The sequence below is a fragment of the Pinus tabuliformis genome, chromosome 3_1 (assembly GCF_031772625.1).
Source record: "Pinus tabuliformis cultivar Carrire ecotype Pingquan chromosome 3_1, CPIR1, whole genome shotgun sequence".
NCBI classification, from domain to species: domain Eukaryota; kingdom Viridiplantae; phylum Streptophyta; class Pinopsida; order Pinales; family Pinaceae; genus Pinus; species Pinus tabuliformis.
Genome location: NC_142301.1, coordinates 113,931,575 through 113,943,963, shown reverse-complemented (window position 1 = coordinate 113,943,963; position 12,389 = coordinate 113,931,575).

Genomic DNA, 12,389 nt, shown 5'->3' with positions numbered 1-12,389 from the left:
CACTTATTCAACAGACATTATCCCGATTATACACTATTGTGGAATACATGCACAACACATAATCTCCTCTATGTTGACCATCAATTTAGCCGCATTAAAAACAATGAAACATCAATCGCATGCACACATTAACACAGTATGTAACCCGGGGAAAGCATACAGCTGAAAACCCCACACTATCTGTATATTAATGATTGAGAACATGTAACATTACATAGTACAATACTCCTCACAAGTACTCAGTACTATCTCCACCTGTTACACATAATACAGCTTAGATCTGATCTCCAAATCTCCTCCGCTGCTTGCCTGCCTCCACTGCACAATCCTGCAAGAGAATGAATGAATCCAAACTCGTTCCAAGTTCTATTTACCTTGGAAAAAATCACTCACAATGGAAATCACGTGAGCACAGGCTATATTACTGGGCATTCTCATGGGCATACTCAATAAATTGCTTGTGCAAAGTCTCATGCACAACTATAGTCACAACTGATAGCAATCTCAACCTCTAACACCTGTCTCCACTGAACTGTACATGCACTGAGTTAACTGATGTATTCTTCAGTTGCATTATGAGTTAATAATTAGTGAATTAATTAATAACTAATTCACACAACTCATCACTTAGTCTATTGGTCAGTTAGACTAATTACAACTAGTTTAACAAAGTCAAACTGAACACAACTCCATCAACTCCACATCCAACTCCACAGAACTCAACCACATGATTTCTAACTGATGTCCTGCATGCAATAGCTCAATTGACTCATAAGAAAAGTGTATTTCCTTCTGACAGCTACATGTGCCACATCTGTAGCTCAAACTGAAGTGCTCCAAGAGGATAAGATAATGTTTATAGTCTAAACATTATTATGAGACAATAATATTTGACTTTTCTATTTTTGACTAGCAGTCTAAAAATAGTCTCTGATCACTCCTGCTGTGATCCAAAAATAGAAGTCCATCTATTTTTCCCAACATGACCATTCATCCATAAACAACATCCTGCAACTCATAGACATGATCCATATGTCTAAAAATAGACTTTGCGCCATAATTTGCCTGCGGGCCCACTTAGTGAAGATGACTCCTTTCCACTAAGCTCCATCATCTTGTTGCATTCTCAACAAGCATTTCTTGTTACACACTTTTCAACACTCCCTCTCAACGAGAAAGGCTTCCTCTCAAACCCGATCCTGTAACTCTGGAATGTTCTGCATGCAACACATCTGCCCAGTCCACTTTGCTCCAACCACACTTGGAACAAAAACACTCCCAACTGACCACTCTGTTGGGCTAGGAACATACTCTGATGTTGAAGCTCTACCTGCTGCTAACAAGTGCTCCCTCTCTAACATCTTCGCTATTGCAACATTTTCATGCATCTCACACCATTGCACACCTCTCTGTGCCACCTAGCACTGTGTAAAACACTTGTGCCTCTCACATTGCTGCAGCCTGCATGCTATACGCTGTCCTAGGATTCCCTGCATTGTCACTGTCACACGGAATCAGTCAAAAGTGCGGACACAACCGACCTTCCTAGAAGTCTAAGACATTCTAATGACAAACAAAACAAACTAGAGCTATCCTTCTCTAAACATGCATTATGATATGAGAAATCAAGTGTTTCGTTCTTACCTTTGTCCAAACGCTGTTGTAGAAGTCCAAGCTTTGTTGATCTGGATGAGCTCCTCCTTTTCTCCAAAACCTGCAATCACCAACAGTCAAACAATTAAATAGCACCTGATTATAACATAAAACAAAGCATATTCAACATATAGACCAAGGAGTACATGAAATAACTCATAAACAACAAGTTATTGAGAAGAATGGACCAATTTGCATTAAAGGTAATCAAAAGGAACCATTACAACCTGAGCCTTGGTGTTGTGCAAGCTCCTTCCAGGGTCCACAAGAGTCTTCCTCTACTTTGACAAAGCTCACCCACTTCCAAATAGAACAAGCAAAGATGGCAATCTCTCCTCACAAGCTTCTAAATGGGAGTCCTAATTCCTGCAGCATTTACCCTTAGAAATGTATAACTTTCAACTTCTCTCCTTCTGGCCCAATGCCTGTATTTATAGTGCTCAAGAGGAAGTTAATCAGGTCCACCATCAATGGGATAATCCCCTCTTTGGGTGGGATAGCTCCCTTATTGATGGTATAAGTTCCTCATTGCTAGGGGTGCATGAACCATCTGGAGGCGCTTCATACACGTCAAACAACCTTCTAGAATGCTCTAGAAATGACCACAAGTAAGTTTTTGAAGATAAAACTTGCGCATTTTAACCTTTTCAGAGGGACGCACCTGACCCTTTAGATACAGAGCGTCCTTGGACGCAGACATCATGAACATTAGGTGCGTACCCGCAGGCAAGGTTGAGAGAACCTGCGTACCCAGAGATAAACATATTTATAAAGACTTTCTCTCTTTCTTGGAGTTTGACATGGATAGTAGAGGCATAAGACTTGCTTAAGAGGGTAGTATGACTGTTGATAGAGCCATACCAACTGTAAATAGCCATGGTGACATTTTTTAGTGTAACAGATTTCCCCCTAAAGTGCGAAGCCTGGAATAGATTAGGGTTTTGTATTATCTAGGAAGGGTGAAGCGCTTTATCATTTCAAGTATTATCTCGTGGAGAGCCTGGTCAGAACCTGCAATTTTCAACACAAAATACATGTATAAGATTATATCATCACTGAGGTAGGCATCCCCATACTCAGATCAAAACTTTAACTAACAGACTAACTACTCTGATACAGGAATGATCTTGTAGTACATCATAATCATAGACTTTTGTAGACACAGTATGGGCGCAGCCATCTGTTTATGATTAGTCTACTTAGATAATGAATACAAAACTCCTCGCAGCCTGGATGGTGGAAACTAGATCCAGGGTCTTTATTTCTACTTCCCGAATTGGTACGATCCTAACCATGCGAATAAATGAGTTGTTGTCGAGCATGGTAGAAACCACTTGATTACCAGTCAATGATGTAAACTGTTAACAAGCGTGAGAGAGACCACCAGTAATGTCAATGGTTCTCAAAGTACCCAGTACAATCCATGAGATGTGAATGAATGAGTTGACGTCGAACATTTCACGGAATCCTTCGATCGAAAGTCAATGATGTAAACTGACGTCAAAGGCGAGAAACCTGCCATTGATGCATGCAGACTTCAAGGTACTGACGATTTCTAAGTCATCTCTCTAGATAATGTGCTGATGTCGATAGAAAGTGACCCGTTGCAGGCAAGCCCACAACACGAAATCATTGTTCAAGTTGAAGAAATGTTGCTGTAAGGACTGACTCAGGGATGGTCAAATGGATGACAAGTATTTTGCAGATGAAAGTTTTGTTTGTAGACCTCTTGAACACATAACGAAACGACAGATGGTTTGGTGCTAAATAACTCAAAGTTAATCCCCAGAACCCGGCTGAAGACTTTCAAAGTGGTTTGATCAACTGTGAGGTAAAGAATTTCCCAACCCAGGTGAATGAAAAGTGTCGTGTTCAAGAGTGGTATTAAAGCTTCTTCTGAGACAAAAGGTAACAAATAGGTTCATTCTTCTCTCTTTTCCCCCACCATTTCTGGCAAGTACCTCTTTATTTTTAACAAGCTTGAGGAGGATAACATATGCTTGATTATAAGCTCATCCTTCGGATGAGTCCAACCTTGTTTTGATTCGAACCCTAGGAAGGAGTGGTTCGTTCCTGTTTGTAATTGAACAGGTCCTTTACTGTGAAATGTTTAACAAGCCCAGTATAGGAGAAACTCCGCGTTTTTCAATTTTAGAGAGTCTGAAAAACTTAAGAAGACTCCAAGTTGAACTTTTTCGTAGATTTGTGTCCCTCAAGCCCGAAAAAGTATAAAATAATACCTGGGGGAACCGCTTGATCTTGCGACCAAGGAGTACTTTCATGATTAGTGCCACTGACCTGAAAAGTAAAAAGCGATCAAGGACACGTCGTTTTATTTCCATATCGAGTTTGAAACGACAAAAACCCGACAATCTTTTCCTGATTTTACGGTCAGAAAAGAGTTATAAGGGGACCGTCTTTTAATTCCGTTTTAACGAGTGTAAAAGAAACGCTCGGCAATCTTTTCATTTTTTAGGAGTCAGAAAAGGGCTTAAAAGATGACTCTGATATTTTTGTTCGTGAAAAATGACAATTTTCCCTCTAAATCCCTTTGTCCTGCACAAAAACGACACATTACTCATACCTGTTTAAGATAGGCAAAATTTCATTGAAAAACATCCTTTCATGGTGAAAAATGAAGAAATTCATCCAAAAAACCTATAAAAAGACTTTTTACAATATCATTTTTACCATTTTACTGTTGAGGTTGAGAAAAGGGCTTTTGGCAAAAAACTTCCCGTGGTCGCTGCGGAAAATCCGACCGTCAGAATCGAACGCCGTCTCCTCCAGGTATTTCACAACATCCTCCTTGTCAATTTCATCCGTTTAGAAATTTATTTTAGGTTTCATTTTTTATTTTTGGGGGGTTTTGGGTTTTGAAAACCGCTCCGCGGGGGACGCTGGTTCCCTAAAGGCTGGCTTACGTCCCTCGACTTTTTCCTACACAGGGAAAAGTTCGGGGGACGCAGGCTACCTTCAGGCCACCTGCGTCCTGGCGCACTGTGTGCCAAACACGGGGTGCGTCCTCCGCAAAACGCGGATTTTGAAACCCCAAGCTCCCAAATTAACCATTGAATTTACCCAAAATTTATTCTAATGCCTGTTTGTTCATGTGTAGGGCACTTATCATGCTGGATTGGAGAGAAAGAGAGCATGAGGAGGTTGATGAAGCTGCAATCAATCATCAACCTTCCCTCGATGCCCTAAGAGGATGTGGATTATACAAATACTGGGCCATACCTGGCATGAGGTCTCAGGTAAGATTCTTGGAGTGGCTGGTCGAGAGATGGAACGTTCAAGAGCAATGCTTTTATATCGGGGGGCAACAGCTCGAGATAGAGCCCTCTGATATCTACTTTCTCACTGGCTTGCCGAATAGAGGCGAGCAACTCAATCTAGCCGGGACTAGGCCGGGTGGCCAATCCCTTGATAGTCTCCGAGCAGATTGGTGCCTACCTGATCGACACCATGCGAAAGGCATAGAGATCAAATACATCTCTCGGCGTGAACTCATGGTCTTAGCTTTCACTGTGACCAGGATTTGTGGCTCAGCCACTTTACATATTGCCACTGGGTCCCAAATGCGGATGGCAATTGACTGTCTCCAAGGCACCATCTTCAACTGGTGTGATGCGGTGTCGGCTAACTTGAAAGCTCAACTGACCAGGGCAAAGACCGGGAAACTAAAGACCTTTGGATATGGGCCTATAGTCGTGAGCTTTGCCTTAGAGAGAGTTCCGATGCTGATCCCTCAGCATCTCACTGTTGATATTTTGGGTCCTCAGGAGCCAAAGCTGATACGATGGGTTATGGTGATGGCCCGGCATCCGGACGAGGGTGCGGCAGTTGTTCGATTTACTGACAGTTATTTTCACTGGTTAGAGGACCAGGTGTTTGCGATTCAGGACTTTCCGTATGCCGGAGTAGATTTTCGAGGTGATCCGGACATGGTTCTTCCACAGGGAGAACAATGGGACGACAGAGGTACTTTATTTTTCACGAGTTTTCAAATTATGTATCTTTTTGTTTTTTATATATATCGTCTCAAAACTGACAGTAAAATTTTCAAAATGCAGATGTTGGTCCACAGCGTCCAGCCAACCTCCGACCTTTTGAGAGGAGACATCCAGTTGCACCGGTACCGGCCCCACAGGACGCGGCGGCTGCAGAGGTACTAGCTGAGTTGGAGCATGATCTACAGCGTCTGACGGCGGATATACCTGAGACTACTATGGATGATATTCCTATCAGACTTCAGCGCTATGTAGTCGCGGTCCCTGGACCGTTTAGGAGATTTTTGCGCAAGGCAGCCCGTGCAGTGGTGTCGTACAGGGAGCACCACCAGTGATTGGCTAGTCACTTTGTAGACACATGTGACATTTTTGACTTTTTTGTACTCTATCATTTTTGCCGATCATAAGGTGTTTTTCGACCTATGATTGAAGACGATGTATATTTTTTGACACACTCCTATCTATATATATATCACTATTACCGGCTTATCTTGTTTAACATGTATGATGAAATGTTTTTAAATTTACTTGCATGATTATTGTAAATGTCTGTCCAACACTCGAGAAGCAATTGCATCTGCTAATGTATTTAAGGACCTTGGAATATGCTGATATTCAATGTAATCAAATTCACGTTCCAAGAGACGCACTCTCAAAAACAACCTTAATAACACAGGATTCCTAATGGCATAAACTCTATTAAGCTGTAATACAACAAATTCAGAATCTAACCTCACTATCAAACGTCGAATTCCAAATGAAATAGATTCGGATAATAATTCAACCACTGCACTGTATTCTGCAATGTTATTCGTTGTTTGACCGAGGCTTACCCCATGCATAGAAACTAACTCGTCAGAGGGTGAATAGATAACCCAAGCTGCGGAAGAAATATTCCGTGTACTACGACAAGCACCATCAGCAAATCCAATGTATGTTTGGAGAGGCGTCGACATCTGCAATATCAAGAGCAAAACCAAGATAAGCCAGAATAATGACGAAAAAACACACTCGCTAAGCTAAGCACACTGACTAACTAACAATCATACTAGCTAGAAAGAAAACCTAACCTAACTAAAAATCCTCCATACCCACCATTTAAGCATAATACCTCTTTAAGTAAAGTCCATTTCTGGGTTTACCCAAAGAGTCCCCATCAAAATCTACCAACTCATAAGCCCCTTTTGCTAGCTTTCGCTTTACAATATAGGGTCCATGCCACATAGGAACAAATTTTCCAGCACCTAGCTTATCGTTAGCTTGATCATATAAAAGCACTAGGTCTCCCTCCGAAAAACTTCGAGGGGTCACATTTCTATCATACTGAGCTTTCATTCGCTTTGCGTGAGTCTCGATTGCCAATGCAGCGTCACGTCGAGTCTCATCTAATTTAGCTAAGTACAATAAACGTTTCTCCTCTTCGGAAGTAGCTGGGAGTAATTCGACAGCCATTTGAAGTGATGGGATTTCGCATTCAATGGGTAACACAGCTTCCAAACCATAAACTAGCTGGAAAGGAGTGAACCCTGTTGAGGTTTTTACTGAGGTTCGGTATGCCCATAGCGCCGAAAATAACATGTTGTGCCAATTCGACCGATGAATACCAATGGTTCGTCGGATCATGATAACCAGAACTTTGTTGATAGACTCAACCAAACCGTTGGCTTGCGGATAATAAGGAGTAGAGCTGTCGTGGCGCAAACCAAGCTGGCTTGTAAGCTCAGTCATCATGATGTTTCGAAAATGGCTCCCATGGTCAGTAATGATTGCTTGTGGGACACCAAACCTAGTTATAATATGATTGAATACGAAAACTGCAGCTGTTTTGCCGCTTGCGTCGAATGTAGGCATCGCCTCGGCCCATTTAGTGAAATAATCAACCGCGAGGATGATATACGCATGCCCCCCGGCCGAGTGAGGGTTACAAGTAATAAAGTCGATACCCCATTTGGCGAATGGACCAATGGCAATTATAGGGTGGAGAGGAGCAGGCGGTGCGCGCATCTTTCGATCAAACACTTGGCAGTTGTGGCACTTCCTGACTGCAATGATACAATCCTTAAACATAGATGGCCAGAAGTAACCAGCGCGCAACACCTTCTGAGCTGTGGCATACCCAGACATATGACCGCCACATGCTCCAGAGTGACAATCATTCAAAACCCTCTCAGCCTCTTCGTGAGTTAGACAACGTCGAAAAACTAAGTCTGCCCCCCGGCGATAAAGTGTATCTCCAATAATTTTGTATTGCTGGGATTGAAACCGAATTTTTCGACGTTCCGCCTTTGAAGCTTCAGGCCGAAAGGTTTGGGTTTGGAGATAGATGATTATATCCCCGTACCACGGATCTAAAGTACTGATAAGAAACAAAGATTCGTCCGCAATGGACTCTTCCGCCACATTCTCTGTGTCAGTACGCGGGAAGTCACACATCAATTCCGCAAAAACTAAGGATTTCTTAGACTTGGACTTCTCGAACTCCAAGTCGAACTCTTGCAGGATAACGATCCATTTAGAGTACTTGCCCCCTAGCAGTTGTTTTGTCAAAATGTAAATCATAGGGTTGCAATCCGAAATAACTGTAGTTTTACGGAGAAGAATGTAGTGACGAAAACGCTGGACAGCTTGAACGGCTGCCAGGGCCAATTTCTCTACATGCGAATATTTTAGCTCAGTGGGATTTAAGGTCCTACTGAGATAATATATCACATGCTCCGCTCCGAATTCATCTTCTTGAACTAACACCATTCCAATGGTGGAATGCGAAGCTGCGAGGTATAAGAAGTAATCCTGGTTGTAGTTGGGAGGATGTAACAACGGTGCATGGGTCAACGCGTGTTTAAGTGCATCGAAAGATTGTTGGGCAATCTCGTCCCAAAAGAATTGAACGTTCTGTTTCAACAACCGTGTAAAACCTTTAGTGACCTCGGCGTAGTTTGGGATGAATCGGCGTAAAAAGTTTGCTTTCCCTTGCAAACTTTGGAGTTGGCGCAAACTCGAAGGAGGAGGCAATTTGATGATAGCCTCGACTTTCGAGGGATCGACGCGAATGCCGGCTTTTGAAACAACAAATCCCATCAATCGACCTGTTTCTATACAGAAAACACACTTGTGGGGATTCAACCGAATTCGATAATGCCTACACCTCATAAAGATTGCTCGTAGGTGGACAAGGTGATCAGCTCGACGTAAAGAATGAGCAGGCAAATCATCGAGATACGGTTGCACAATGTGCTTAATGTCGTGAAATGCGTAAGACATCGCCCGTTGAAAAGTGGCCCCGGCATTCTTAAGCACAAAAGGTAATTTGCAATAAGCAAACGTCCCCCATGGACAAATGAATGCCGTTTTTGGTTGGTCGGCAGGTAGAATATTGATTTGATTATAGCCCGAAAAACCATCCATGAAGGAAAACATTTCACTTCCGGCACAATCATCAATAATTTGATCGATATAAGGCGTAGGATAGTTGTCTTTTGGACAAGCTCGATTGATATCCCTATAGTCGATACAGATTCTTATTGTTCCTTGTTTCTTATTGACCGGAACAATATTCGATACCCAATCCGTTAACGGGATCGGATAAATGAAACCTGCTTTCAACAGCTTTTCGACTTCTGCTTTAATCGTAGCCGCTTTTCGAGGGTGAATCTGACGCAACCGTTGCCGGACGGGTTTAGCATCCGGGTAGGTCTTTATTTCATGAACAACAATGGCAGGATCGATTCCCGGCATTTCCTCGTAAGACCAGGCAAACACATCGCGGAATTCTTGGAATAGGGCCTTGTAATTGGATTTCTTCTTCTGTACATGCGGCACCTATATGAATGTTCTCCTCAATTCCGGGCTTCACTGAAATATCAATGGGAATAGTACGAGAAATATTCCCTAAATTCAACTCTGAATCAGAATGTTTCGTTGGATCCTGAGCGTCTTTGACATATTCAGCAGTAAAGATAGATGAAAAAACATTTTCAAATGCATCATCCTTAGGTAAGAACGAAACACTTGATTTCTCATATCATAATGCATGTTTAGAGAAGGATAGCTCTAGGATCGATATAAGGCGTAGGATAGTTGTCATTTGGACAAGCTCGATTGATATCCCTATAGTCGATACAGATTCTTATTGTTCCTTGTTTCTTATTGACCGGAACAATATTCGATACCCAATCCGTTAACGGGATCGGATAAATGAAACCTGCTTTCAACAGCTTTTCGACTTCTGCTTTAATCGCAGCCGCTTTTCGAGGGTGAATCTGATGCAACCGTTGTCGGACGGGTTTAGCATCCGGGTAGGTCTTTATTTCATGAACAACAATGGCAGGATCGATTCCCGGCATTTCCTCGTAAGACCAGGCAAACACATCGCGGAATTCTTGGAATAGGGCCTTGTAAGTTTGGATTTCTTCTTCTGTACATGCGGCACCTATATGAATGTTCTCCTCAATTCCGGGCTTCACTGAAATATCAATGGGAATAGTACGAGAAATATTCCCTAAATTCAACTCTGAATCAGAATGTTTCGTTGGATCCTGAGCGTCTTTGACATATTCAGCGGTAAAGATAGATGAAAAAACATTTTCAAATGCATCATCCTTGGGTAAAAACGAAGATCTGTGATGGAGATCCTCCCATGGTAGATCGTCTACACTTAGGATTTCACGAAGTTGTTCGTGAGATGACACGACTTCGGGAAACGCTATCCATTCTAAGGTTGAGGTGAAAAGTGATTCTTCACTGACCACATTCATTTGGTCGATCTCGGTTGAATGAGAGTCGGTAAAAGACAAGAGAGCTTCATAAGCAATTTCATATGGACTCAAGGGCATAGCATCACCGAATGAGTCTATCTCAGAGTCAGATGGGACGATCCAAGGATCATCATAAATAATGTTTTCTGATGTAATCATATGAATTGTTGCAAATGAAGGTTCTACGCTTAGTGGAGGGAGAGGAAAAGTTCCCAGTAAACCGGAATCCTTAACTAAACCTACACCAACGTCCCTATAAGGGATTGTCGTCTTACCGACATGCTGGATACTCTCTGAAGAGGCTGGGTCGGACGAAAAGTATGTCAGCTGATCAATAGTCACGATCTTACCGTTATGTGGAAACTTAATTACTCTGAAGACCGATGAAACGACCGCTGTCATAGCATATGACCAACTTCGACCCAAAAGAAGGTTGTAGTCTAGAGGGGCATCAACCACTTCCACATCCAGACTAACGGTTTTACCTTCTACCCCTATAGGAAATTCCTGTAGAATACCAAACGGACGGAACCCACAGCCATCAAAGGCCTTAAGGATGGTGGGGGATTAGTTCAACGAAGGAGAACCAAGGGATCTCCAACATTGAATCGACATAATACACGTAGAAGCTCCCTCATCAATCACAGTCCTATGAATAGGCCTGTTTTTGACTATCACTGGAATTTGGAAAGCCATTTGATGGGGGAGACGCAGTGTACTATTTTCTAGATCGAAGATTATTAGATTCGGGTCCTGAACATCAACAGCTCCTATAGCCGACAAAAGCAATTTTCGTTGTGCTGGGCATGATTGCAGCACTTCTAACGCCGACATTGCGGAGGGTGAAACAGCTAAGTCCTCAACAATGTTGTAATTCTGGGCCGCTCTCGCATGTGGATTGAAAGCAGACCTTCGAAGTACACCCTTGGCGTGCGGTTTAATTACTAAGTCCGGGTTAGGTTTCTCGATCTGTAGTGGATCGGAACCAGGAGCTGAGGTTGACGGGTTAGAGTGAGAATATTCTGCTTCCTTACCGTCAACAGGATTCTTACTACCATAATCTTGCGATCAAGTCGCAATCCTTACATGAGACATCATCAAAATGGGTTCTTCACTGGCATTCGAGGAAGAACCTATCATCTTATTCTCCTGCTCCGGAAATGGATTTTTTAACACAGCAGGAGTGGGAGAACCTTTGACTATTTTCACAACCTCTGCCCGATGAGGGCAATCTCTTGTAAAATGATCCTCTTCACAAATAAGACAAGGATATCGAGGTTTGCGCTTTTCGTCATTGGTTTCTGACTTTTCGGTTTTCTCCTTCGGAGCCTTGTCTGCTTTAGCCTTCTTCTTTCCTTTCTTCTTCCCGCCGTTTTTTGATTTGGCCGTAGATGACTCTACAGCGTGAATATCGGCGGTAAGTTCAGGAGAAGACTCTCCTGTCGGGGAATCGGGCAAAGTGATAATAGGAGTAGTCGAAGCCTTGGAAGACTTCTTCTTGCTCTTTGTATTCACGATACCAATCATACATCAGCGGCATGAGATCCCGAAGGAGCAGCAGCGATTTGATTCGACTTTGGAAGATCCTGAATCTTCTCGTGTAATGTACCCGACTGAGTGTAAACTAAGTCAAGGTATTGCGCCTGAGCAATGACTTGCTCCTCAGTAACTACTCCGGCCTTAGCTACATCTTCAGTAATTCTTGGTAATAATGATTTAACAAACCATTCAGCTAAGATTTGGTCCGGGATAAAAACTTTCACTAGCCTTCTTCGACGTCTCCACTCATGAATGTGATCGGAAATATACGTGGAGGTTGATTGTTTTAGTGAAGTTAATAACTCCGTGCCGTTATCGTATCTGACTGGCAACTGAAAGTGAGTTAAGAACGAGGTAGCTAACTGGCTAAAATTGTAAAAAGAGGCCCGTGGTAACTCAATGTACCACTTGGCCGCGAGACCAATGAGTG